This window comes from Canis aureus, chromosome 1 (genome assembly GCF_053574225.1).
Source record: "Canis aureus isolate CA01 chromosome 1, VMU_Caureus_v.1.0, whole genome shotgun sequence".
In the NCBI taxonomy this organism is placed as follows: Eukaryota; Metazoa; Chordata; class Mammalia; order Carnivora; family Canidae; genus Canis; species Canis aureus.
In genome coordinates, this window is record NC_135611.1 from 88,169,681 (window position 1) to 88,195,691 (window position 26,011).

The 26,011-nt window shown below is 39.7% G+C and overlaps 1 long non-coding RNA gene and 1 pseudogene across 2 annotated transcripts in view; both read left to right on the forward strand.

Annotated features, from left to right (window-relative positions):
* Nucleotides 1-17,505, forward strand: part of LOC144319383 (uncharacterized) — a 34,398-nt gene extending 16,893 nt beyond the window's left edge. Inside the window, exons 2-4 of one of the 2 annotated variants that reach the window (XR_013385213.1) lie at nucleotides 9,394-9,512; nucleotides 13,523-13,726; nucleotides 17,432-17,505. This is a non-coding gene — a long non-coding RNA (uncharacterized LOC144319383). Of the gene's footprint in view, nucleotides 1-9,393; nucleotides 9,513-13,522; nucleotides 16,407-17,431 lie in introns of those variants that run through there. The other variant, XR_013385212.1, reaches the window with a different exon arrangement.
* An 812-nt stretch (nucleotides 17,506-18,317) lies between these two features.
* LOC144319375 (heterogeneous nuclear ribonucleoprotein A3 pseudogene) lies at nucleotides 18,318-20,170 on the forward strand (annotated as a pseudogene).
* Nucleotides 20,171-26,011: the final 5,841 nt, after the last annotated feature.

The window sequence follows — 26,011 nt, forward strand, 5'->3', positions numbered from 1 at the left end:
ACCTCTCATTCAGCAACAGGTAGGCTGTACCAATATTATGTGTGAGAACTGAGTGTTCAGACTTCATTGCCTAAGAAGCAAGGTAATACAATGATACTCTTGCAGTCAGTGGTCAGTGCAGCATATATATTGAAAAACTGGTCCGCTTAACCCTCATCTCTCTTCAAGTGTCCCCGTTTGGATGGAAGTCTGCAACTCTAAAAGTCCTTGAGCAACGAGAAAAAAGATTTAAAATCAAGAATAGCAGAATGTGCATGTATTAACCGCAAAAATTACAAAAGCTAGTTTTCTTTTGCAAATGGTTTGCTGGCTCATTTTGTCAAGCTTTAATGAAAAACCAATTATTAACAAATGCATAAATCAAGGAGAGAGCAACCAAATAATAATTAGCCCAGGAAGCTGGAGCCAAATATTCCCTGATCTCCGATTGGCCTTGAGCAAATCACTTAAGCTCTCTACTCTTCAGCTTCCCTGACTCTGGGAGGATAATCAGAACTTCTCCACAGAGGGGTTGGGAAATTCTCTGAATTCACTGTTGTCAAGTAAATCCATGGCATGCAGATACCCAGGGAAGCCATTTTGTTCCTTTCAAATTTATAGAAATTCTATAAAACAGTATATTGAGCAAGAATCATCAAGTGTTCGTTTGGGGAACATAAAGTGCTCCAAATAAAATAGAAACTTTATATATAACTGGAGTTTTCTTTGTTATGGCTTTAAGAAGTCAAAACACATTGGTTGCCAGTTGCAATCCAATTTCACACTGTCCCTTGCCTCTTGTTGTCCTGGTGACTTGCTGTATCAAATGCTGAGGAGAGGAAGTAGTTGAGCAAAGGGGCAAGAGGGCCAGTCTTTTCCTGTCTTGCTGGAGCTCTTGTTTTGTTTCCTGATCTTGCTCATCCTTGTGCAATTAAGTTGCAATGCTGAATCCAAATATATGCTCCTTGAGAACCTCCTGAGAACCTCTCATGTGCATGATTTATAAAGACTGCTCTGGAGTTGAAGCAGGCTATCTTGACTCTTTAGATACCTTACAATAAAAGGAAAATAATAAATTTATCAGAAGGACTTTTAGGCTTAAATACTTTTTCAAGGATCCAAAGCTAATTAAGAGAACAATATATTAAAGAAGATGACCTTTTCCATGTAAGCTAAAAATACACCATCATTAATGATTGTGTAATTAATGATTGTGTTGTAGGCAAGAAAAGACAGTGAGCAGTTCTAGTTAAGGCCAGCATTTCACTTAAGATCATGGAATGGGAGATGGTGTAGTTCATGTTTTAAGTAGTTAAAATATTTTTACAAAGACATTCTTTAAAAACAAACATGAACATTAAAAATAAATGAATATGCTCTAAAGCAATAAGCTTTCACTTAGACTTTGGGGTCATATTACAGATTTATCTTGCCTATGGCAGCTAAAGATAATTTGAAAATATTTGTCAGAGAGAAAGAATTATAGTGCTGACTACATCTAACTTACTACATCCCCTCTCTCTAGTAGTTAGGTGGCTTTTTATTATATTACCCTGTTTATGTTGATGACAAACCAAAACAGACTCAGCCTTTGTGGTGGTGGGGGGCGGTGAGGAATGCTATTTTTCTTGAGCAAAATTATATTATAATGTGCTGACAAATTAAAAACAACTATTCTGAGTAGTGAATGCATAAGGAGACTCCAGACCAAAGGATTTGGAACAGTAATGACATAAAGGAAATACTCTGATCTCTTTTTCCTAAAAACTCAGCTAAAGTTCCAAGTAGTTTTCATTCAACAGTTCCAAATACCTTTCAACAATGTCACTCCAAAAATGAAATGAGGGAAAACAAAGAGACATCTGAATGCCCAGTCTGACTCCATTAGAAATGCATGGGTAATTTGTGTGATTAACAAGTCCTTGTTCATTAAGCCCAAGTGCTTCTGGCCCTGCCTCATGGTCGAGGTGTGAACTCTGTTCCAGGAGCTGCAGTGGTAAAACTCCTCTACTACAGTGTCAAGAGCATGGGGTTCGGTGTCTGACGGCCGGGGTTCAAATCTTAGCTCTGCCACCTAGCAGCTCTGTAACTTGAGACAAGTTCCTTAATGTCTCTGAACCTCAATTTCTTCTGTAAATGAGGGAAAGTAACAGTTACTGTCTCCTAGGATGAAACAAGATGATGCATCTGAAGCATACAGAGCAGTCCTAACACATAATAAGCATTCAATGAATTTTAACTATCTTCTGATTTTTGCTACAAGCTTGGATGGTTTAGCAACATTGTGTGTAACTCAACTCATTATTTAAAGATTATTTAGGCAGAGGGATGCCCTTATTTATAAGGGAATGAAAAATTTAGTAGAATTTAAGGATTTCTTCTAGGTGCCCAGGTGACTTTCTTATATAAATTAGAATCACAGGGAACCCCAAAATTCCAAAAGAAGAAGGAGAAGAAACCATGATGTGATCCTTAGCCCTGGCAAAGAAGTTTCACAGAGGGAGAGAACATGGGGGGGGGGGGGTCCATAGTGCATCAGTCCTCGAATCAGAAAGTACATGGATTTGGTTCCTTTCTTGGTCACTGTGGTGGGTTGCATGCTGGCCCCCCAAAACATATGCCTAATCCTTAAGCCTCAGTACTCATGGATGTGAGCTTATTTGGAAATAAGGTCTTTGCAGATGTAATTAAATTAAGGCTCTCGAGATGAGATCATCGTATAGGTAATGGTAGGCCCTAAATTCAATGATGAGTATCCTTATGAAAGAAAAGGAGAAGACAGACACACCCAGAGGGGAAGCCCACAGGAAGATGGAGGCAGAGATTGGAGTGATGTGTCTACAAGACCAGGAGTGCCAAGAAATGTGACCGGCCACCAGGTACTAGGAGACAGGCATGGACACGGAATGGGTTTTCTTTCAGAGCCTCAAGAATGAATCAACTCTATTAACCTTGATTTTGGACTTCTGGTCTCCATCAAGAGTGCAAGAATAAATTCCTGTTGTTTTAACTCATCCTTTTATAGGAATTTATTACAGCAGACCAATATAGTTAGGAAGTTGGAGAGTTAGTGCACCCATCTGAGGACTAATGACATCAAGTATATGAAGGCGCCAGGACGTCACAGGCGCTCCACAAATGTTAGTTGAAAACATTATCTCTCTTTATCTTCACAACAAGCCAGTTTTGTTTTGTAAGTTAAGTATTATCTTCATTTTCTGCTGAGGAAACCGGTTCTTTTAAAAGTTGACCAAACAGCCCCAGGCTAGGTGAGTAAACGGCAAGTTTTCTGGCTCCAATGCTTACACCTTCTCAAACACACCAGTTTGTCCTCTTTCTTGCTTACATTATTTTGTCATAATTCTCTGTTACTTACTGCACATGTCACCGTGAGTGAACTGCCATATATACTGTGTATCCATAAAATAAAATATCATCTGAGGAGGTAAGAGAGGAGACCGTAAAAGTGGAGTGTAAGAAGGAAGTCTAAAGAAAGTATACAAAATCAAAAAGGCAGATCACTTATTAAGAAGTTTACTAACTTAAAGTGTTTTGTTCTAAGTTATAAATCCTTTGGGCTCATTAAGCATCCCTGTAATAGTGTTGAACTGTTCGATGTAGTTAAGTAGCCGGAGACTGAGTTAGAATTACTATGCTAAGGTAGCTAGTAAGTGCATTCAAATAAGTTAATTATACCGAAAAAAGCTCTTCATCTATCTACTGCCCACGGTTGTTTTGAGATTTACTACGCTATCAAAAGTGGGACTCAAGCAACCTAATGAAATCCACTATTTATGCCTGTAATCACAGCAGTGGTATTTCAAGGCCATCTCATTAGTGGAAATATTTGCAGTCAACCTATTTGGGATGCCCTTGGAAGAGAAATGCACCAAGCATATCAAAAGGGCATAATTCTCTTTCAGAACAGGGCTTTATTTATCAAAATATTGGAGTAAGTACCAACACTAGATTACTGTAACTGCTTCATTTCCCACCACCACTCCCCACCCCACCTCATCCCCCACTCCGCCACCCCACCGAAAACCACAGAGATGTCAGGTCATTTAAGAATCTGCTGAGTTCAGAGTGAAATAACGCAAACTTGTAAATTGTGCTTTGTGTTGTGAGAGAATAAACAATACAGGGAAAATGAGAAACAAAGATTATCGTCTCTCCTTTTCTAATTGGTAGCTTTCAATTAGTTAATACAGTTACCATCCACAAAACTGTTTAGCTGTATTACCGAATTTTGACCTAAGAAATGAGGAATTATAAAGTACTTGCCCTTAGGGATGTCCCAGGACTTCTGGAGGTAATGCTCAGAGGCTGTTTCCCGGGACTGTGATCATGAGAGGGAATTCAGATGAAGGTTCTGATAAACACTACATCTTTTGTTTATCCTGCGACCAAACCCTCTTTTCCTGCGACACTACCCCTACCCACTAAACCCTCTTTTCCTGCGACATAATCCACTAACAAGTTCAGCATCTCCCATGCCCAAGACTGGCTGGCTGGCTCACCTCATCGGAACACTGAGACTTGGTCTTCATTCTAGTGTCCTGGTTGAGAGCATGGGCTTCAGTTCTCTCTTCCACTGTTTACTTCCAGGAAACAGCCAGTCATTCTTTAGGCCATCATTTCTTCATCTGTGAAATGGGAGAATAATGGCAACTGCCTCTCAGAGCTGTTAAAGGAAAGCCACATAAACCACTTAGAACTCTGGCTGGTGCACAACATTCGCTCCCCTCGTGGCCAACATCAGCCATAGAGGTGGTGTGCTGGGCACCGGTATCCAGGGATGGATGTGACACCCTCCCTGGGGATCTCACAGTCCAGCTGAGGAGCAGGCATGAGAGTAACTCACTACAACGCTCTGACTGAGACCTACAAATGTAAAGCACATAGGAGGCCCTGTCGAATTTGCTGTGTGTTCTGCTGGGAATCCTGAAATGCCCCAGAACTTCACAGGATAGCGAGAACTCTGGCAGGCTCTCGAAAGATACATGAAACTTCCCCTTCAGTTGAATGATCTAACTAACATCACACACATCCAGTAATTTAGTATTGTTATCAGTGACACTACATGGCATAATTCTGCTACACGGAAGAGCCAGGGCATGCTCACCTTACCCCCTCTAGTGCTGTCCTGCTCATGTGTAGGCATAGGAGATTAAATATTATAGCTTTATTCTGTCTACGTGTATGTGACAAGTGCCACATTGTTTTTTGTTTGTTTGTTTGTTTTTTTCACATTGTTTTTCTCAGCCCAGGTCAGCTGACAAACTGTCCCAAAGGTTTTGAGTTGTCGATCAATTCATATCAGATTAGCACTTTGAGAGCTGTCATGGCTTTCCTTGGGGAAGGGTCACAGAGAATTCCCTTTTGGCTTGAGAAAATGTTAGCATGGGTATAATATTACCAAAGTGCATCTCTAAAAACTGAGAGAGTTTCCCTCTTTGCTTTGGTTACTGGGAAGCCGGGAGACAAACTGACTGAAAATAGTAACCATATAGAGCCATGTGCTACTCTTTTCTCAAGTTTCAAATTTTTAACTGTATCTGACATCTTTGTGATTTATTTAATTTAGATGGCATGCACTTTTGAAGCAAGTTCAGATCCTCTCTGGATGAAAAGGAAAAGAATATATTTTAGAATGCTCAAATTATGCCTAAGTAATAGAGTGGTACCCTCAAAGAGTTAACCCCCTTCCAAAGGGCTTTGTTTACTCCCAGATAGATTACTCATTGGCAGATGAAGCATGAAGTTCCCAACTGTCAAACACCAGAGGGATATGTTTCTACAGGGGGAAAAAAAAGAGCACCTTAGTAAAACTTTCTCTTGAAAGAAAAAAAGAGCATTCAGATGTATTTTCTAGAGCAAACTGCCCATCTAGTGCTAAACTAGCTAAGGACATATTTGAAGGATGGTGGCTGTTAGAGGCCAACGGAAATTCTGAAATCAGTGAGCTGGAGCAGCTCCACCAGCCGGTCCAACTGGACAGCCACCAGAACCACTTCTAACAGAGGCTCACAGAAGACAAACTGTGACAGTGGAAAGAACTGGCGAATTAGGAGAGATGTACATGCACATGTGCATGTGTGCACGTGCACACACTCAACACAAACCAATAACCCCATAGTGTTTGCACAAGAAGGCTACTTTTAGGAGTGTTTTTCATTTTTTAGAGAGAGAAAGAGAGAGAACAGTGGGGAGGGGTAGTGGGAGAGAAAGAATCTCTTGTAGGCTCCACCCTCAGCATGGAGTTGGACCTGGGGATGAATCTCATGACCCTGAGATCATGACCTGAGTCGAAATCAAGAGTCGGGTGCTTCACTGACTGAGCCACCCAGGTGTTTCATGAATATTTTTTAAATGGACAGTTTATCCAGAATTACTACTGGGATAAACATGAAATTCTAGTTGATTCCTGTGATCAGGGAAAGTTATTTATATCATGACTCACCAAAATGAGGAGGCCATGAGGGGAGAGAGATTTATGTAGATCTATCCAGACACAGGTTACATACCACTTCTATAGCTCCTGTCACACACATCCCATGCACGTAGCTGTATTTCTGCTAGTATGTTTCGTATATTAACTCCTTTGGCCCTCCTAAGAAACAGGTTCTAGGTCTTTTCACTTCTGCTGTCAGGAGCTAGAGAAGCTAACTAACTTACTCAGTATACACAAGTGTCAATGGTAGCTGGGCTTCCATCCCAGCTCTGGGTAACTCCTTTGTAGATTATGCAATGTCTATGCAGCTATATGAGTCAGGGAGCAGTAGGTAGAAGGAAGACCTAGGAAGCCAACGAGGAAAAATATATTTGGGAAAGCATGCTTTGCTGGCACAAAAGAGATCAATCCTACACCATCTTCCCCTATTACTAAAACTACTTGTAGCCTTGATGAAAACGTCACATGATCTAGGTTGGATGCTAGCCTGGAAAGATGTCTTTGTCTGCTTACTTAGAAAATGGCAGGTTTCAACAGAGACAATTTTAATGCCTGTGCACTGAGGGGTCCTATTCTTGACTTGCACGAGTTACAGGCCACACCTGCAGGATACCACATCAGGACGAAAAGCTAACAATTCACTCAGGAACAGGAATTTAGCTTCGTGATCAAAACTTCTGAGTTTTGGAAACATCTGGATGTCTGATATTGACAGACACAGCCTCAGCCACACTTGCTATTTTGCTTGGTACATGCCCCTGCATGAATCATACCAGAGCTAAAAACAGGGAGCAATAGAAGACAAAGCAACACAAGCCTGAGGAAAGCCTAAGTCTTTCCACCATCAATTACAACAGGGGTGGAGCTCTGTGGGCTTCAGCTGGGACCCACAGTTTGAGGCTGAGACCAAAGGGATGGTGGAAGCCAGAGGTGCCACTAAAAGAGATGATCAGAGAGGAAGAGATGAATGCTATCCCAAAGGAGCAGATGTGGGAGGAGAGTGCAGAATTCAGAGCCAAGAAACAGATAAGAAGCAAAAGCAGGCTGGAATGTAAGGTGGGAGGGCTGGATCCTGAGAACTCTCTCTGAAGGCCTGCTCTGGCTGGACATGGCTGGAGAAGGCACTGTCTGTGACTTAGTGAGGTGCTGCATGGTGAATTTCATTCATTCAGGTTGAGGGGCAAAGAGGCTTAAGCACATATGTTACTCATACTATAAAATGTTCTTGCTAAAAAGTGATATCAGTAATCAGTTTTCCTTCTGGCTTTTGCTTTTCAGTGGGAACAGGGAATAAACCAAATATGGTCCATATAACATAAACAAAGGGCTGCGAACAGGATTTTCTCTCATTTATAATTAATAACTTAAGATCAACAACAGTAACAGCAGCTAACATTTATGGGAACGTGTCAGGCATTATATGGACGATTTCATTCCATTCTTGCAATAACCCCAAGAGGTAGATGTTATCATCCCCATTTCACAGATGAAGATACTGAGACTAGGAGAGGTTGAATAGCTTGCCCACCACCCACAGTCAGGGCCCTTTCTGAAAAAGAGAATTCTGCACTCTTAGGCAGTAGTGTCTCTGACACTGGCCACAGCAACCATTTTCTAGATATGTCTCCTGAGGCAAAGGAAACAAATCAAAAATAAATGCCTGGGACTATATCAAAATAAAAAGCTTCTTCACAGTGAAGGAAAGAATCAATAAAGCTAAAAGGCAACCTACTAAATGGGAGAAGATACTTGCAAATGACATAAAGGGTTAGTATCCAAAGTATATAAAGAACTTATACAATTCAACACCCAAAAACCAAGTAATCCAAATAAAAAATGAGCAGAAGACATAAAGAGACACATCTCCAAAGAAGACATCCAGATGGTTGACAGACACATGGAAAGATGCTCAACATCACTCATCATCAGGGACATGCAAATCAAAACCACAATGAGGTTATCACCTCACACCTGTCAGAACAGCTAAATCAAAAACACAAGAAACAACAAATGCTGATGAGGATGTGAAGAAAAAGGAACCTTTTGCACTATTGGTAGGAATGTGAGCTGGTGTAGCCACTGTGGAGAACAGCATGGAGGTTCCTTATAAAGTTAAATATAGAACTACCATATGATTCAGTAATCCCACTGCTGGGTATTTACCCCAAAAATACAAAAACACTAATTCAAAGACATACATGTACCCCTATGTTTATACCAGCATTATTTACAACAGCCAAATTATGGAAGCAGCCCAAATGTCCATTGATAAATGAATGGATAAAGATGTGGCATGTATATATGTGTGTGTGTGTGTGTGTGTATACACACAATGGAATCGTACTCAGCCATAAAAAGAATGAAATTTTGTCATTTGCAACAACACGGATAGAGCTAGAGAATATCATGCTAATTGAAATGTCAATCAGAGAAAGACAAATACCATGTGATTTCATTCATAGGTGGAATTTAAGAAACAAAACAAATAAGCAAAGGGGAAGAGAGTGAAAGGGAGAGAAAGGGGCAAACCAAGAATCAGATTCATAACTAGAGAGAACAAAATGGTGGTTACCAAAGGGGAGTAGCTGGGCAAATGGGTTAAATGGGTGATGGGGATAAAGGGGGACACTTTCTGTGATGAGTACTGGATGTTGTATGAAGTGTTGAATCACTATAATGTACACCTGACACTATATATTAAGTATACTGGAATTAAAATTTATTAAGAAAAAAATCCTGTACTCTTAAATCACTGTGTTCATGATCTCTAGATTGTGATATCAAAGCCCTTTCACATACAGTATCATATTTGGTCTTTTCAACAGCTCTGCAAGCAGGCCTGGTTTCCAACCTCAGCTTAGCTCCTGCCTAGCTGTGCTACCTTAGTTCTCTTAAACACTCTAAACTAAGCTTTTACCATCTGGAAAGGGAGGATAATGATGGCGTCCAACCACCCACAGGGCCGTTGTGAGGAAGAGATGCACCAAGGGATGTGCAGCTGTGCCCCGTCCAGAGTGGAAGCTATGGAAATGCCCACTCTGTTGATGGGCAGAGCAGGGACTTCCATGCCAAGTTACAGGTAAGCAGAGGTAAGCTCAGGGAGGTGAAGGGGCTCACTTAAGAAGACCCCCTGTCAGGCAAGGGCAGAATAGGGAGCTAAACCCACATCATGTGGTGCGAAGTCCAGCATCCTTTCCCCTGAAGCTTCTTGGCCCCATGTTGTTCATGACACCACTTGATGGCAGTAAGTGTGGCTTGCTTTCCCAGGGGATCCTGGCAGCTGCTGTAACAAGCAACTCTGGTGCAGGTGCACTTTAGCTCAGTAAAGACATCTGGATGCCCTTCATGGCAGCTTTGAAAGGAAATTTTCCCTGTTCTGTTGGCACGACTGTACAACAGGTTTGGAAAACTGCAATTCAGAGCACTTCTGCTGCTGATTCCCCTAAACAGAGACATGTGTTTGGCATGTTGCCTGAGGGCCCAATGGTGTCTATTGAACTATAGGCTATGTTGTGGTTCAGATGATGAGGATTTAACTGATGATCCCCAGCCCCAAAGATATATGGGGGATACATTTCTATCCAGTGTAATGTTTTGGGGGAGGGAGAGGTTGTGGGAAGGAAACAACTCTCAGATAAAGAAACAGAACGCAAGGCCCAATTTCTTCCAAAGAATTTATAATGAGCCGGTTTATGAGTCATCTGCATCTGAAAATGAGCACATTTCCTTCATGATGGAATCCCGTGGCACCAGCCTTAAACAAAATTGTGAAATAGGCACCGTTTGCTACTTATATCAACCTTTGTACTCTTATTCTGCCCTCTAAAGCCCCTTTCCCTGTCCTCACTTACACAGCGGGGCCAGCCTCCCAGCCTACCTCTGGGACAGGATCCTCTTTTCCTATGCCTTATTCTCCATCCTAATGTAACTGCTTGCAACTCAGGGCCAGGAGGAAAGCAAACTGAGTGGGACTTGTTCACACTCAGTTGTTAGTAAGGGACGACGGCCTTCCCAAGGTACTCACAGCTGATGAACTGGTAACACTGCACGTGGTAAATTGTAGAAAAGTTTTCATCAGGCTCTGAACCAGTTTATCTTTGCAAGAGTGAATCATGACATTGATTTCAAAATCCCAACCTCAATACATATTTAATCACCGACCCACTGAAAAAATATTTGACTATCCACAATATGACAGATGCTGTGCTGGGGATTAACTGGTGAGTGAGAAGGAATCCATGCTCATAGGACAGCAAAAGAACCTACAGCTTCCACTAGGGGCATAAACTCCTTACCTGGGCCTGCACTTGGTCTGCAGCTCTGGAAATGTCAGAGGAAAAGAAGGAAGGGGATGGGGTGCAGCTCTGGAAGTGTCAGAGGAAAAGAAGGAAGGAGACAGGGAGGAGGAGAAGGAGGAGATGGAGGATGAGAAAGAGGATTCCAAAGCCAATAAGGCAAAGGCTTCTACCTCCAGTTTGTCAGAAGCCTCTCCATTCCCACTGGTTTTATCCCCCATTACCTGCCTGTCCCCAGAGGACCTGAAGTTTACTAACCTGTTCTAGGAAGATAGTCTTATAATCTTATAACACATATCAGTACCAATATTATTTTATAATATTGAAAATGTTTGTTAAGATAGCAAATTTAGTGACAAAACTTGAAAATGCAAAATTGGGAAATGGGCTTCCTTAGAACAGAAAGTTAACAAAAAGGTAGCTATGTTTGGTCCATTTGTCCCATCTTTGATCCCTGCTAAAATACATAGGCTATAAATTAGGAGACCTAGATTCTAGCTCTCTCTCTGTGTTACTTATAAGCTGTTACCTCAGACAAGTTATTTCACCTCTCTGAGCCTGTTTCCTTACCTATAAAAAGAGAGGATCGGATTTGATAATTTTTAAAGTCTCTTTTTGGTCAAATACTGTTCAAATGCTTTGATTCTTGCCTGATCTTACAGACTTCAGTGAGATTTTAATAAAGGAATTTGGCAAAGTTAACTGGTTACATGAGTCAGGAAGCCATCTCAAAGAAACACAAAATAAAGGTTGTCAGAGAAAGCAGCAGACTTTCATTTCCTGGGTAAAATGCTTCCTTTAGAACCAAAGAACGTCCATGCATTAATTCCTGTGACAAAGAAGGGAATTATAGAAGAGTAAATATCAATGAAAAGCTACAGTGGATGATATATAGGACACTTCTATAGGTAAAGATTTATAGGTGGTTGATGTTTTTTTGAACCAAAAGTGAAACTAAAGTTCAGAAATATTTTAAAAGTTATCCTTTATGTTTCAGATCTCAGAATTGCCAAATAAAAATATGGCTTGCTTTATCAGGCTGCAATAGCAGCTCTCCAAGAGGACTATTCCCTTTTTGTGGCTTAGGACAGAGGTTCAGTCTCGGGTGCTGAGCATGGAAAGGAGGAATCAGTGTACCACTCTATGCCTTGCCAGAGGGTTGGCAAGGCTATGGCTAGAGAGAGAGACTTGGAAGTTTCTTCAAGTGAGTGGCTGTTTTGAGGGAAATAAGAATGATAAGTATGCTCAGTGAAGTTTACAGGTGACATGTCCCAACTGGTGAAACAACAGTACAGGATACCACAGCTGGTGAACTGGTTGTAAAGGGACCAATGCTTAACCCCCAGGTGTTGGCCGGCTCATTGTCCACTACCTCTCCACACACTGCCATCAGCGGCCCATGTATGGAGGAAAGAGAGTGAAAGGAATAATTAGGTTCCTTAAACACTAGTTACTAGGGATTGCAGAAGTTACTACCAGGGCAGGAAGGGTACTTTTGTCATGGCCAGGGGTCAACTGGTTGAGAGGACAGAACTGAGGCATCCCTAACCTGATTCTGAGACCAATAAGATGTGCCACTGATGTGGAGAGCAAAGGCAAAAAATTAAATTTCCTTACAACTTACAGCCCATTGAAAAGTCCTTGAAAAAAATAAAAATAAAAAAAAGTAAAAAAGAAAAGTCCTTGAGAATATCCTCTAGGATTTCACTGCCTCAATATTAGTATTTTAGCTTAACACTAGCCCAACCTCCAGGATCCTGTAAGTCTCCTTTAACATATAAAAACTCTCTTGGAAACTTCCTTTATCTCTACCCACCAAGATATATGTTAGCAATCACTCTCTAAGCACATGGCCACTGACAGACATCTGAAGAGTCTCATCACTAAAGTTTTATTAGACAGTAGTAAATGATATTTTCCCAACAATACCAGCCTCATCAAGGTCCTGGAAATCTTGCTTCTGAATTCCTTAGGCACTTATGCTATTCCCTCATCCCTTTCCAATTTGAAAGTATATAATCAGCCACCCCTCACGACCCCAGAGCAGCTCTTTCTGCCCATGGATTCTGTCCCCGTGCTTTAGTAAAACTACTCTTTTTTTTTTGCACCAAAGACACCTCAAGAATTCTTTCTTGACTTAACTCCCAAACCCCAACATTTTCACATCAGCTACTAGTTTAGGTCTCAATCAATTCCTAAGTGTCCCTGGGTCCCAGTTGATGGACATCCCAACAGTCCAAGCTGCTAGAATGACATTAGCTATGGCTATGAGGAAATTCAATTCTACATAGACAAATACTCACCCTCCCTTTCTCCCTACCTTCTTATTGCTGCCCATCCCCACCTCCCAAATCTCTCTGCCCTGACGAATAGATTGTCCCTATTTGTAGTAGAAACAAAGGAGGACTCTATCATATGACAAGAGGTCCACATCAGATTTTGCTACCTGACCCAGTTTGACCAGTTATGTCCCATCTGGGTCGTAGCTCTCATTGTGCTGTTGCATATTCTGAGACAAATCAATCTTGGGAGCAGGGGGTGCTCAGGTTCCTCATCTACAAAATGGATTAGCTACCTCCAGATCCCTAATACTAAATTTCCAGGATGTAGGCACATTTTTTTGATCTTACAAGCAGCCACAAGCTTCCAAAGACACTTGTCACTGTTTATTAGCTGTATATACAAGACAGTAAACAAAATGAAAGGTAAAGTTACATGCTTTTAAAATGTTAATTCTGTTCTTGCAATATATCCTAAACATTTCACTTTATTCTGCCCTCACTATCAATTACAGATGCGAGGACACAGGAAACATTGGAAGTCCTGGTCGATAACCAGAAAAGAACAAAATCGGTCACAGAGGGAAATCAATGCCGGGTTCACCAGCAATCAGCAGATGTAGCTGCTTCTACATTGACAAAACTGGAATGGAACCAAAACCAGGATGGGCCAGTTTTGCAACACAGAACAAACCATGGGCCAGCCATGGATATCAGAGGTTGTTATTTTGACCCTTCACCCATTTTTCTATCTATTCATCTTTCTATTCATTTTCTTCTTTCCTTGACAACCTAAAGTAGCTTATCTAAGTTATAAAGCAAGCTCCCAAAATGTTCAAACATGTCTCTGCTATTAAGGCAGGTTACTAAGGGATACAAGTAGCAGTGAAAAACATTGCAACACCAGACGTGATATTCTTTCTTTTTGGACAGTCCCACATTAGTCCACATTTGGAACGCCAGCCACACATAGTCAAAATCAAGATGAGGGAAATGCCCATAAAGAACCAGTTACAAGGAAAAACACTGATGAAAGTAGTCATGTGTGCATGGATATATACTGATTCCCCTTTCCAGAGAAGAGAGAGAGAGAAAAAAAAAAAAAACAGAAAGAGCCATTAAGTATCCTCCTAGTATATTCCTTAACTCTCTCATCAGAAATGCTAGTTCAATGTTTACTATTTGTCTTATGTACAAACTGATACATCATTCTGTGGATTTGAGAAATTAAAAAATATATGGGCTAGAAAACCCCTTAGGGCCAGATTCCCATTTTGGCACAGATGTAAAGCTTAAAGAACTGAGTGGCCAGGGGTTGCACATTTCATATGCACAGAGAATGGCCAACCTTGTCCCCTTGCCAGGGTCAATGGTCCAACTTGTCCCCCAGGTACTGCATCTATCTCAGACACATGAGCAAAAGGGAAAATCCACACAGAGGTTATTTGTTCCACAAGGAGCAGCAGATGTGATACAACTTTATAATTGTAATGATTTTGCCACAGCCCTGGACTTCTGGCCAGAAGAGGCAGTCTTAGAAATGCTGTTGCCTCCCTGCTTTGGCAAAGAACCTAAAATCACCACCCCCACCTCCCATACACACTATTAAAGATGGGGCACCTCTAGATGAGCCATTCTAATTCTGCAGGTTGCTAACTGGAAGGATACAGCCCTTTCCCCATCCTTGCAGTTCTCAGCTATACTGGTCCCTACACCAGCTCCTTGTGCCAAGTTCAGAGTTATTGCCTGCTCATTGAATAATTACTATGTGTCTAGCTTGATAGCTTAGCCACCTACCAGCCCTAACTGCACACTACAACCACCTGGGAAGCTTTACCAAAAAAGAGAACATGCCAGCAACCAGTCTCTGAGAGATTCTGACTTGATTGGTCTGGAGTGGGACTCTGGCAGCAGTATTGTTAAGGGCTCTCCTGGTGTTTGTAATGTGCAACCAGGGCTGAGACACCCCTGAGCTAGGTATTAGAAGTCCAGAAATGAACGTGGCACGGTCTCTTCCCTCTAATAGAGCGTGCATCTTTGGCTTATTTGTAACTGGCACTAACATTCCACCTTGGGTAAAGCAATCACCAGCTTGGGCTTTGTCGACGCTGTTTGTACAGGACAGAAATCATTCTGGTGAGAAGTATGTACTCTCTGCTAGCCAAATAAATGGCCCCGCGTGGTTATTTTAGAATTTCTCAGATTTGTTTCACTGAGTGTTTCTTACAGTTTCCTCTCACAACAGAGGTGGTGCAGGAGACGCTGGTGGCCCTTCCCTCCTAACCAAAGCTCTCCCGGTGCTTAGAGCTAGTGCAAGCAACTGACACGAAGACACATGCCATCAATCTTGACTCAGCCCAAGTAACCCAGCAGAGCCGATCACAAACACAACATAAATTTTGTCACAGGAGACATGCCTAGTGAGGTGCTAGGATTCAACTGTTTATAAAACATTACTTCAAATACTATTCTTAATCACATGGGAGAGATTAAAAATATCCCCTATTATGCTTTTGCTCCTTACACCTTTCTCTGAGCAGGAGTCAGTGATATTTTCCACCAGCTCAGAGTCTGGCTAGTCATGACCAGTGTAGGAAACATCCCAGGTGTGTTGGCACAACTGGCCAGAGGGAGCCTATATCCAAGGGATGCTGGTGCGCCTTTGGGATGCCCAGAGGGCAGATAGGGTGGGCATTTCCTGTCTATTTCCCCCTCTGTCCCAACCACCTTCATTACGGCCTCCGACTTTGTCTACGTGAACCGATGGCTGCCTTAGTGGCCTTGTTTGCATTTAAGTTCTCTGCTGGTTAGAATCCCACCCCTAAGCCCCACCTGCTTGCCCTCAGCCTCTACCCTAGGACCACTGGCTAGTGAAAGCAAACCCCAGATTGGAGCCCAAATTAGCAATTTGGGGACAAAGGTTCTTAATCAGTCTTCCTATACTCCCCCTACCCCAACCGCCCACTTGGGACCGAACTCATACAAAGAGATCCTCCTGCAACTGGGGAAGAGATTTTGTCTCCATCCCTCTCATGGAGACTCACCCCTAATGTTCATGTGGTCCAGAGCAGCAATACAACTGATACCTCTCACACTGTAAGTGCAACTATTTAAAAGTTACCAATCATGATGTACTAACTGTTAAATAGAATACATTCTATCCTCCTGACTTGACAAATACATACTTTCATACTGAAATGTTTATTCTTTCCTCTTCAGCTATTTAATTGAACTCCATTTTTAGCATTTTTCTACCTTTATCATGATTTCAACCTGGACTCATTCTCAATGGCATAAAATATTAAAATAATTTATGCCAAGTACACAAATCTTGGATATATTTTTATCAAAAATTTAAGTTACATTAAAAAAATAAATTTGTTCATGCTTTTGAAAGTTTATTTCTTCTCACATGTTCAAAAAGTTCTGTTAAGATTATAAGGTAAAATAAAAATTATAACTAATGAATGGCAAAATGAGACATTAAATAATGCTGAAATTACAAAATTTGCTCTTTTGAATCCTTCTCTAAATCTTAATAAATATTTTAACAAAATGTAAAAAGCCCACATATTCAATATTCTAGGATTCAATATCAATATCAATCTAGTTGGTGAGGTAAAGAATCAGTACCTTACTTCACACATGTGATGCTTCTACTTACATACATATAAATTTAACAGATATAGTAATTTTTTTTTACTATTTCCAATCATTCAACTGCCATGTGCAACTGTTGCAAATACTATAGTAATTTGTGACTATCTCTGGCACAACACAAAGAAAATCAAGAAAACGAACATTTGGCACTACTGGCAAATGATAAATAAGAATTTATTGTATTCAGGCTGTCTGAGAGGAAGCATCTGACAAATTAATTTTTCTTTTCTTTCACTAAGTGCTTCTGCCATTCAAATTCTCTCAAAACACTAAATAAAGCAGTGTCTGCCTCTGAAATCCTCATTGGCACATGCTACAAATCTTCATGGCACTCAATTGTAGTACCATTTTGTAACATTTTGATCCAAGAACATAGCATAAGTCAGGGAGTATGTTTTGGTTATAGATCCTTCGTATCAGTGCTGAACATCAGGTCTCAACTGACAGAGGCACTGTTGCCCATGTGCTCCTGAAGACATTTATTTGTGTGTTTGTATGTGTGTGTTCCTTTCAAGTGTGTGGTTCAGGACAGAGACCTCCCTGGCCTAGTGTCTTACCAATTACCAAAGGGGTTGAGCTAGAGAATAAACTTCAACCACAGCTGGAGGGATTACATAATTTCAAAATATTTGATATTGTAAATTCTGCTTCCAACCATGATGAAGTAATTGGAACTAGATTTATATCCCTACTATAATTTGTAAACCTAGCAAAATAAGCCAAATAACTGTGTGGGGCTTTTTTTTGTTTTGTTTTGTTTTTAGATATTGGACAACAGGTGGCACAGGACTGTGATTTTTGAGGAAAAGGAAACAAAGGAGGTGAGTCTTATGATTGCCCTGGCTTTCTATCTAGAGTCACTATCAGGAAAGCAGTGCAGGGAGGTGGATCCTAAGCAACTATAATAGGATCATTGAGTTGAAGACACAGAGATTGAAGTTCAGGGAAGCAAAGGCCTTTGGAATCTATGTGGTAGAGAAAAAGCTCCAGAAATTGCACAGCGTTCCTCTTGAGTCTATCGCTAACATTAAGTTATGAGTGCACAGGGCAAAATTTCTCTAAGAGAACCAAAGAATCATTGGGAACTGTAAACAATTCTCAGAGCTCAAAAGGGACTGGGGGATGTTGAAGTTCTGATCAGTCGAAGTGGAGAATACTCAGGGAACTCAGTAGAAACTCCAGGAGGGTCACACCTTGACAATAAGATAAACGAGGCTGAGATTAAAGTTATTCCAAACCTGGGGATCCCTGGGTGGCTCAGCGATTTGGCGCCTGCCTTTGGCCCCGGCGCGATCCTGGAGTCCCAGGATCCAGTCCCACATTGGGCTCCCGGCATGGGGCCTGCTTCTCCCTCTGCTTGTGTCTCTGCCCCCCTCTCTCTCTGTCTATCGTGAATAGATAAATAAATAAAAAATCTTTAAAAAAATAAAGTTATTCCAAACCTGCCCTATCAGAACTTTTAAAACAGCCTTCAAATAATAAAGTTGATAAGCAAGTATTACTACCTACCAAAACAAAGTCTAACACCCCTTAGAGAAGAAAAAAAAAGAAAAAAAAAAAAACACAATCCAGTATTCACAATACTCACCACTTAGTAAAAAATTGCTAAGCATGAAAAGCAGCAGATATTGAACTCGAGTTGGAAGAGGCGAGTCCGGTCTCAAAATGGAGGGCCATGATCCAAAGGAACCTGAGCAGTTGAGAAAACTGTTTATTGGTGGTTTGAGCCTTGAAACTACAGATGATAGTTTAAGAGAACATTTTGAAAAATGGGGCACACTTACAGATTGTGTGGTAATGAGAGACCCCCAAACAAAACGTTCCAGGGGTTTTGGTTTTGTGACTTACTCTTGTGTTGAAGAGGTGGATGCAGCAATGTCAATGTGTGCCCGACCACACAAGGTTGATGGGCGTGTAGTGGAACCAAAGAGAGCTGTTTCTAGAGAGGATTCTGTAAAGCCTGGTGCCCATCTAACAATGAAGAAAATTTTTGTTGGTGGTATTAAAGAAGGTACAGAAGAATATAATTTGAGAGACTACTTTGAAAAGTATGGCAAAATTGAAACCATAGAAGTTATGGAAGACCGGCAGAGTGGAAAAAAGAGGATTTGCTTTTGTAACTTTTGATGATCATGATACAGTTGATAAAATTGTTGTTCAGAAATACCACACTATTAATGGGCATAATTGTGAAGTGAAAAAGGCCCTTTCTAAACAAGAGGTGCAGTCTGCTGGATCGCAAAGAGTCGTGGAGGTGGATCTGGCAACTTCATGGGTCGTGGAGGAAACTTTGGAGGTGGTGGTAATTTTGGCTGTGGTGGAAACTTTGGTGGAAGAGGAGGCTATGGTGGTGGAGGTGGTGGCAGCAGAGGTAGTTATGGAGGAGGTGATGGTGGATATAATGGATTTGGAGGTGATGGTGACAACTATGGTGGTGGTCCTGGTTATAGTAGTAGAGGAGGCTATGGTGGTGGTGGACCAGGATATGGAAACCAAGGAGGTGGATATGGTGGTGGTGGTGGAGGATACGATGGTTACAATGAAGGAGGAAATTTTGGAGGTGGTAACTATGGTGGTGGTGGGAACTATAATGATTTTGGAAATTATAGTGGACAACAGCAATCAAATTATGGACCCATGAAAGGGGGCAGTTTTGGTGGAAGAAGCTCAGGCAGTCCCTATGGTGGTGGTTATGGATCTGGTGGTGGAAGTGGTGGATATGGTAGCAGAAGGTTCTAAGAAAATTTCAGAAGAAAAGGGCTACAGTTCTTAGCAGGAGAGAGAGAGAGCAAGGAGTTGTCAGGAAAGCTGCAGGTTACTTTGAGACAGTCGTCCCAAATGCATTGGAGGAACTGTAAAAATCTGCCACAGGAGGAACGATGATCCATAGTCAGAAAAGTTACTGCAGCTTAAACAGGAAGCCCTTCTTGTTCAGGACTGTCATAGCCACAGTTTGCAAAAAGTGCAGCTATTGATTAATGCAATGTAGTGTCAATTAGATGTACATTCCTGAGGTCTTTTATCTGTTGTAGCTTTGTCTTTTTCTTTTTCTTTTCATTACATCGGGTATATTGCCCTGTAAATTGTGGTAGTGGTACCAGGAATAAAAAATTAAGGAATTTTTAACTTTTCAATATTTGTGTAGTTCAGTTTTTCTACATTTTAGTACAGAAACTTTAACAAAATGCAGTTTTGAAGGTGTTTCCTTGTGAGTTAACAAGTAAAGAAGATCATTGTTAATTACGATTTTGTATGAATTTTGCTAAAGTTAACTGTAAAGAAACACCTGCTGACTTGCAGTTTAAGGGGAATCTATTCTCTGCATTTCCAAACCATGAAATGAATGGGCTCTGACATGTGGAGAGAATAGATATTTGTATGTTTGCAATGTGTGTTTTAGATAAATAGAACTGGGTATTTAAATTAGCATATTTGTGAATTTAATAGCATTAAGATTTACCTTCAAATGAAAAAAAATCTCAAAATTCAAAAAAAAAAAAAAAGCAGCAGCAAGATGCAACCCATAACTTAGGGGGGAAATCAGTCAGTCAATAGAAATGGACCCCAAAATGACAGAAATAATGGAATTACTAGAAAAGCATATTAAAATAGCTATTGTAAATATGTTCAAGTATATTAAGGGAAACATAATGAGAAGAGAAATTGAAAACACAAAGAAAAGTCAACAGGAAATCTTTAGGTGGAAGTATTCAATGTATGGGGCAAAAAAACTAGATGGGATGCTATGCTATTATAACACAGTGAATACTGCAATACTGCTTAAGAAAAGATCAGTGAACTTGAAGATAAAGCAACTGAAACTATTTAAACAGAAATCTAAAAACAAAAAGGATGGAAACAATGAACATACATTCTGTAATTTGTGGAAACAATCAAGTACTCTAGTAGGCAAGTAATTGTATTGCCAGAATAATAGAGAGATACGAAAATATTTGAAGACTAAGAGAATGAAAACACAAGCCACAGACTGGGAGAAAATATGTGCAAAAAATACACTTGATAAAGCATTGTTATCCAAAATATATGAAGAGCTCTTAAAACTCAACAATAAGACAAACAACCTGATTAAAAAGTGGGCCAAAGATAGCATCACCCTGATACCCAAACCAGATAAACACCCTGCAAAAAGAGAACAGGCCAATGTCCCTGATGAACACAGATGCAAAACTAGTCACCAAGCTGCTAGCAAACTGAATCCAATGATGTATTTAAAAAAAAATCATTAACCACAATTAAGTGGGATTTATTCCTGGGATGCAAGTATGGTTTAGTTTCACATATCAATCAACGTGATACATCATATCAGCAAGAGCAAGGATAAAAACCCATATGATCATTTCAAAGATGCATAAAAAGCATTTGACAAAGCACAACATCCACTTATGATATAAAAAAAAACCTCTTAACACATTAGGTTTAGAGGGAATGTACCTCAACATAATAAAGGCCCATGTATGAAAAGCCCACAGAGAACAACACTTTCAATGGTGAAAAACTAAAAGCTTTTCCCCTGAAATCAGGAACAAGATGAGGATGTTCACTCTCACCTCTTACTCAAAACAGTACTGGAAGTCCTACAAACAGCAATCAGAAAAGAAAAAGAAATAAAAGACATCCAAATTGGAAAAGAAAAAGTAAAACTTCCACTATTTGCAGATGACATGATACTATATATATACATGTATATAACCCTAAGAACTCCACCAAAAAAACTAAAACTGACAAATGAATTCAGTAAAGTCACAGGATACTATGTATGTATAATGTATCAAAAAATGATAAAATACCTGGGAATAAGCTTAACCAAGGAGATGAAAGACCTATACTCTAAAAACTATAAACTATTAATGAAAGAAATTGAAAACAACACAAAAAATTGGAAAGATATTCCATGCTTGTGGATTGAGAGAACAAATATTGTTAAAATGTCTATACTACTCAAAGCAATCTACAGATTTAATGCAATCCCAATTAAAATATCAACAGCATTTTTTACAGTACTAGAACAAATAATCCTAAAGTTTGTACAGACCCACAAAAGACCCCAAAGAGCCAAAGTAATTTCGAAAAAGAAAAACAAAACTAGAAGTACCACAATCCCAGATTTAAAGATCTATTACAAACCTGTAGTAATCAAAACAGTATGATATTGGCACAAAAACAGACACATAGATCAATGGAATCGAAAGTCCAGAAATAAACCCATGATTTATGGTTAAATAATCTTCAGCAAAAGAGGCAAGAACATGCCATGGGGAAAAGGATCTTTTCAACAAATGATTTTGGGAAAACTGGACAGCCACATGCAAAAGAATGAAACTGAACCACTTTCTCACACCATACACAAGAATAAACTCAAAATGGGTTAATCATCTAAATGTGAGACCCAAAACATTAGAAATCCTAGAAGACAGCATAGGTAGTAATTTCTCTGACATTAACCATAACAATATTTTTCTAGATATATCACCTGATGCAAGGGAAACAACAGCAAGAATAAACTATTGGGACTACTTCAAAATATAAAGCTTCTGCACAGTGGAAGAAACAATCAACAAACTAAAAGACAACCTCCTGAATAGGAGAAGATATGTGCCAATGACATATCTGATAAGGGGTTAGTATCTAAAGAACTTATACATGCAACTCAACACCCAAAAAACAAATAACTCAATTAAAAATGAGCAGAAGACATGAACAGACATTTCTCCAAAGAAGACATACAGATGGCCAACAGACACATGGAAAGATGTTCAATATCATTAATCATCAGGGACATGCAAATCAAAATCACGAGATGTCACCTCACACATGTCAGAATGGCTAAAATAGACACTAAGCATTAGCGAGGTTGTAGAGTAAAAGGAACCCTTGTGCACTGTTGGTGGGAATGCAAACTGGCACAGCCACTGTGGAAAACAGTACGGATGTTGCTCAAAAAATTAAAAATAGGACTACCATATGATCCAGTAATTCCACTACTGGGTATTTACCCAAAGAATACAAAGACACTAATTTGAAAAGATAAATGCACTCCCATGTTTATTGCAGCATTATTTACAACAGCCAAATTATGGAAAGAGCCCAAGTGTCCATCAACAGATGAATGGATAAAGATATAGTGTGTAAACACACACACACACACTGGATTATTACTCAGCCATAAAAATAGTGAAATATTATCATTTGCAACAATACAGATGGACGTAGAGAGTATAATGATAAGTGAAATAAATCATAGAAAGAAAAGAACCATATGACTTCACTCACTTGTGGAATTTTTTTTTAAAGATTTTTTATAGAAGAGGCAGAGGGAGAAGCAGGCTCCATGCAGGGAGCCCGACGTGGGACTCGATCCCGGGTCTCCAGGATCACACCCTGGGCTGCAGGCAGCGCTAAACCGCTGCGCCACTGGGGCTGCCCTCACTTGTGGAATTTAAGAAACAAAACAAATGAGCAAAGAAAAAAAAAGACAAACTGAAAAACAGACACTTAAATATTGAGAACAAACTGATGGTTACCAGAGGGGAGGCAAGTGGAGGGGGATGGATGAAATAGGTGAAGGGGATTAAGAGTACACTTATCATGATGAGTACTGAGTAATGTACAGAATCGTTGAATCACTATATTCTACATCTAATATAACTAATATACACTGTACGATAATTGTACTGGAATTTTTAAAAATGGGTCAAAACTTTAACAGATATCTCACCAAAAAAGATATACAGGTGGCAAATAAGTATAGGAAAAGATACTTTACATTTACATTACATTCCTAATGACATATAGGAAACTGCAAATTAAAACAATACTGTGATACTACTACACACCTATTACAGTGACTAAAATCCAGAAAAAATGACAATATCAAATGCTAGTGAGGATGTGAAGCAATAGGAACTTTCATTCATTACTGGTGGCAATGAAGAATAGGACTACCACTTTGGAAGACAGGCAGTTTCTTACAAAACTAATCAGTCTTTCCATATAATTCAGCAATCATGCTCCTAGGGATTTACTCAAATGATGTGAAAACTTATGTCCAAGCAAAAACCTACCTAGATGTTTATAGCAGCTTTAGTCATAATTTCCAATAACTGGAAGAAACCACAATGTTCTTCAAAATGCAAATGGACAAATGAACTGTGGTATATCTATACAATCAAACTGAACAATTTCAGCAATAAAAAATGAGCTACCAAGCTACTAAAAGATATGGAGTACCTTAAATACATATTGCACTATAAAGGAAGTCAGGCCATATCATGTATAATTCCAAGTATATGACATTCTGGGAGTAGCATAGTGAAAGTGAAAGTAAAAAGATCAGTAGTTGCTGGGGCTTGGGGGTGAAGGGGAGGATGGGTAAATAGGTGGAGCATAGGGGATTTTTATGAGAGTGAGATTACTCTGCACAATACCATAATGGAAGATACAGGACATTATATATTTGTCAAAACCATAGTGTTGTACAACTCAGGATGAATCATAAGTTATATTATGGACTTTAGTTAATTGTAATATATCAATATTGATAATCAATTATAATAAATACACTACAGTAATGCAAACTGTTAATAATGGAAAACTGAGTTAAGGGAGGGGGGTATATGAGAACTCTCTGTATTATCTGCACAGTTTTCTGTAAACATAAAACTGTTCTATAAAAAAAGTCTACTAATTAAAAATTTTAAAAACCATCAACCTCAGTAAGAGTTGTCTAGTGCTGCATAGTTGGTTGGTGTCATGGTCTAAGGTACAATTCTGATGTCTTGACTCCAATTTCAGGCCAAATCCACTCATTTCTGGGGGGAGGGGACAAATAGAGGGGAGATGGGGGAAGAATCTTCCTCTATATCAGGGCTGTCTCCCAAGTTACAAATGGAGGCTATACAAAACAACTTTACTTTCATAACTAGGGTGACCATACAGCCATTTTGCCTGGAATGAGTGTGGCTTATATTTGTGGCCAGCATAAGTATTGATACTGCCTTCTTTCAATCTCAAGCTTGATCATTTTTGTACTATTCATTATAAGCCACCCTATTTGAAGCAGACATTCTTGGGGAGCATATCTTAGGTATCAAACACTCTGTTAAGACAACTCGGTGCATTATCTTCCATAGTAAGCTTATAAAATAGATACTATCATTATTCCTATCTCATGGGGGAGAAACTGAGGCACTAAAAAATTTGAAGATATGACAGCCAAAAAAATGTTTAAATTTGATGAAAACCATAAACCTCATAAGCTCACAGATCCAAGAAGCTCAGTGAATCCCAAGTAGTATCAATACATACACACCCCCCACCACCAAAGCATGTCAGTCAAATTGCTCAAATCAATGTGAGAAAATCTTTTAAGCAACTAGAGGAGAAAAACAAAGTTCATAGAGAGAAACAAAGATAAGAATTATTCCAGAAATTATCAGAAATTACACAAGTGGAATAATGGAAGACCATCTTTAAAGTGTTGGGCAACAACAAAAAACCCTATAACCTAGAATTTTATATCTAGAGGAGATATCCTTTAATGTTCTGTATGTTTCCATCTATATGAAATTCTAGAAAAGGACATACTAATCTATTGTGACAGAAAGTAGTTCAGTGGCTGCCTCATATGAGGAATGGTTGGTGGAAACTGACTATAACATGCATGAAGGAATTCGGAGATGATGGAAATGTTATCTTGATCATGATAATGGTTGCACAACTGTATATCTGTCCAAAAAAACTACTGAACTATACACTAAAAAGATATATTTAATTAAACTTAATTTGTACCTCAATTAAGTTGACTTTTTTAAGAAATTATTTTTAATAACTGCAGTGCTATCTGAATTTCAAGATTCCTTGGCAAATCCTTGGTTGTTCCACCCTGATTAAAACTTGTCCGTAAGTCCAGCAGCTGAATAAAAACTTGTGAATGATCTGGAGCTTCATCTTTGAAAGCTGCATGGCAGTCATCCACTTGTCTACCAATAAGCTGCTATGTTCTCTGATAAATGGCCCTTCAACACTCCACCCTGGATCCAAAACAATATCCAGAACCATCCAAGATGAGGTCAGAGTTGTCTGCTTTCAAAAGTCTAGTTGGATTTCAACAGCCTCCATCCCACCCACTGACGACAAGCTGAAGTCCTAACATGATCCACAACAAGAACAAATGCAGTGTCTACACTATCTTCATCACAAATAATAAAGTTGCCTCAATTACATATAGCAATTGGTTCAAGAGCCAATTCAGAAACACTTATCATTTTTTCTCTTTAATACATTCCCCAGATTCTGAGGAAGACATTCTCAGGCTTGAGTGGCCA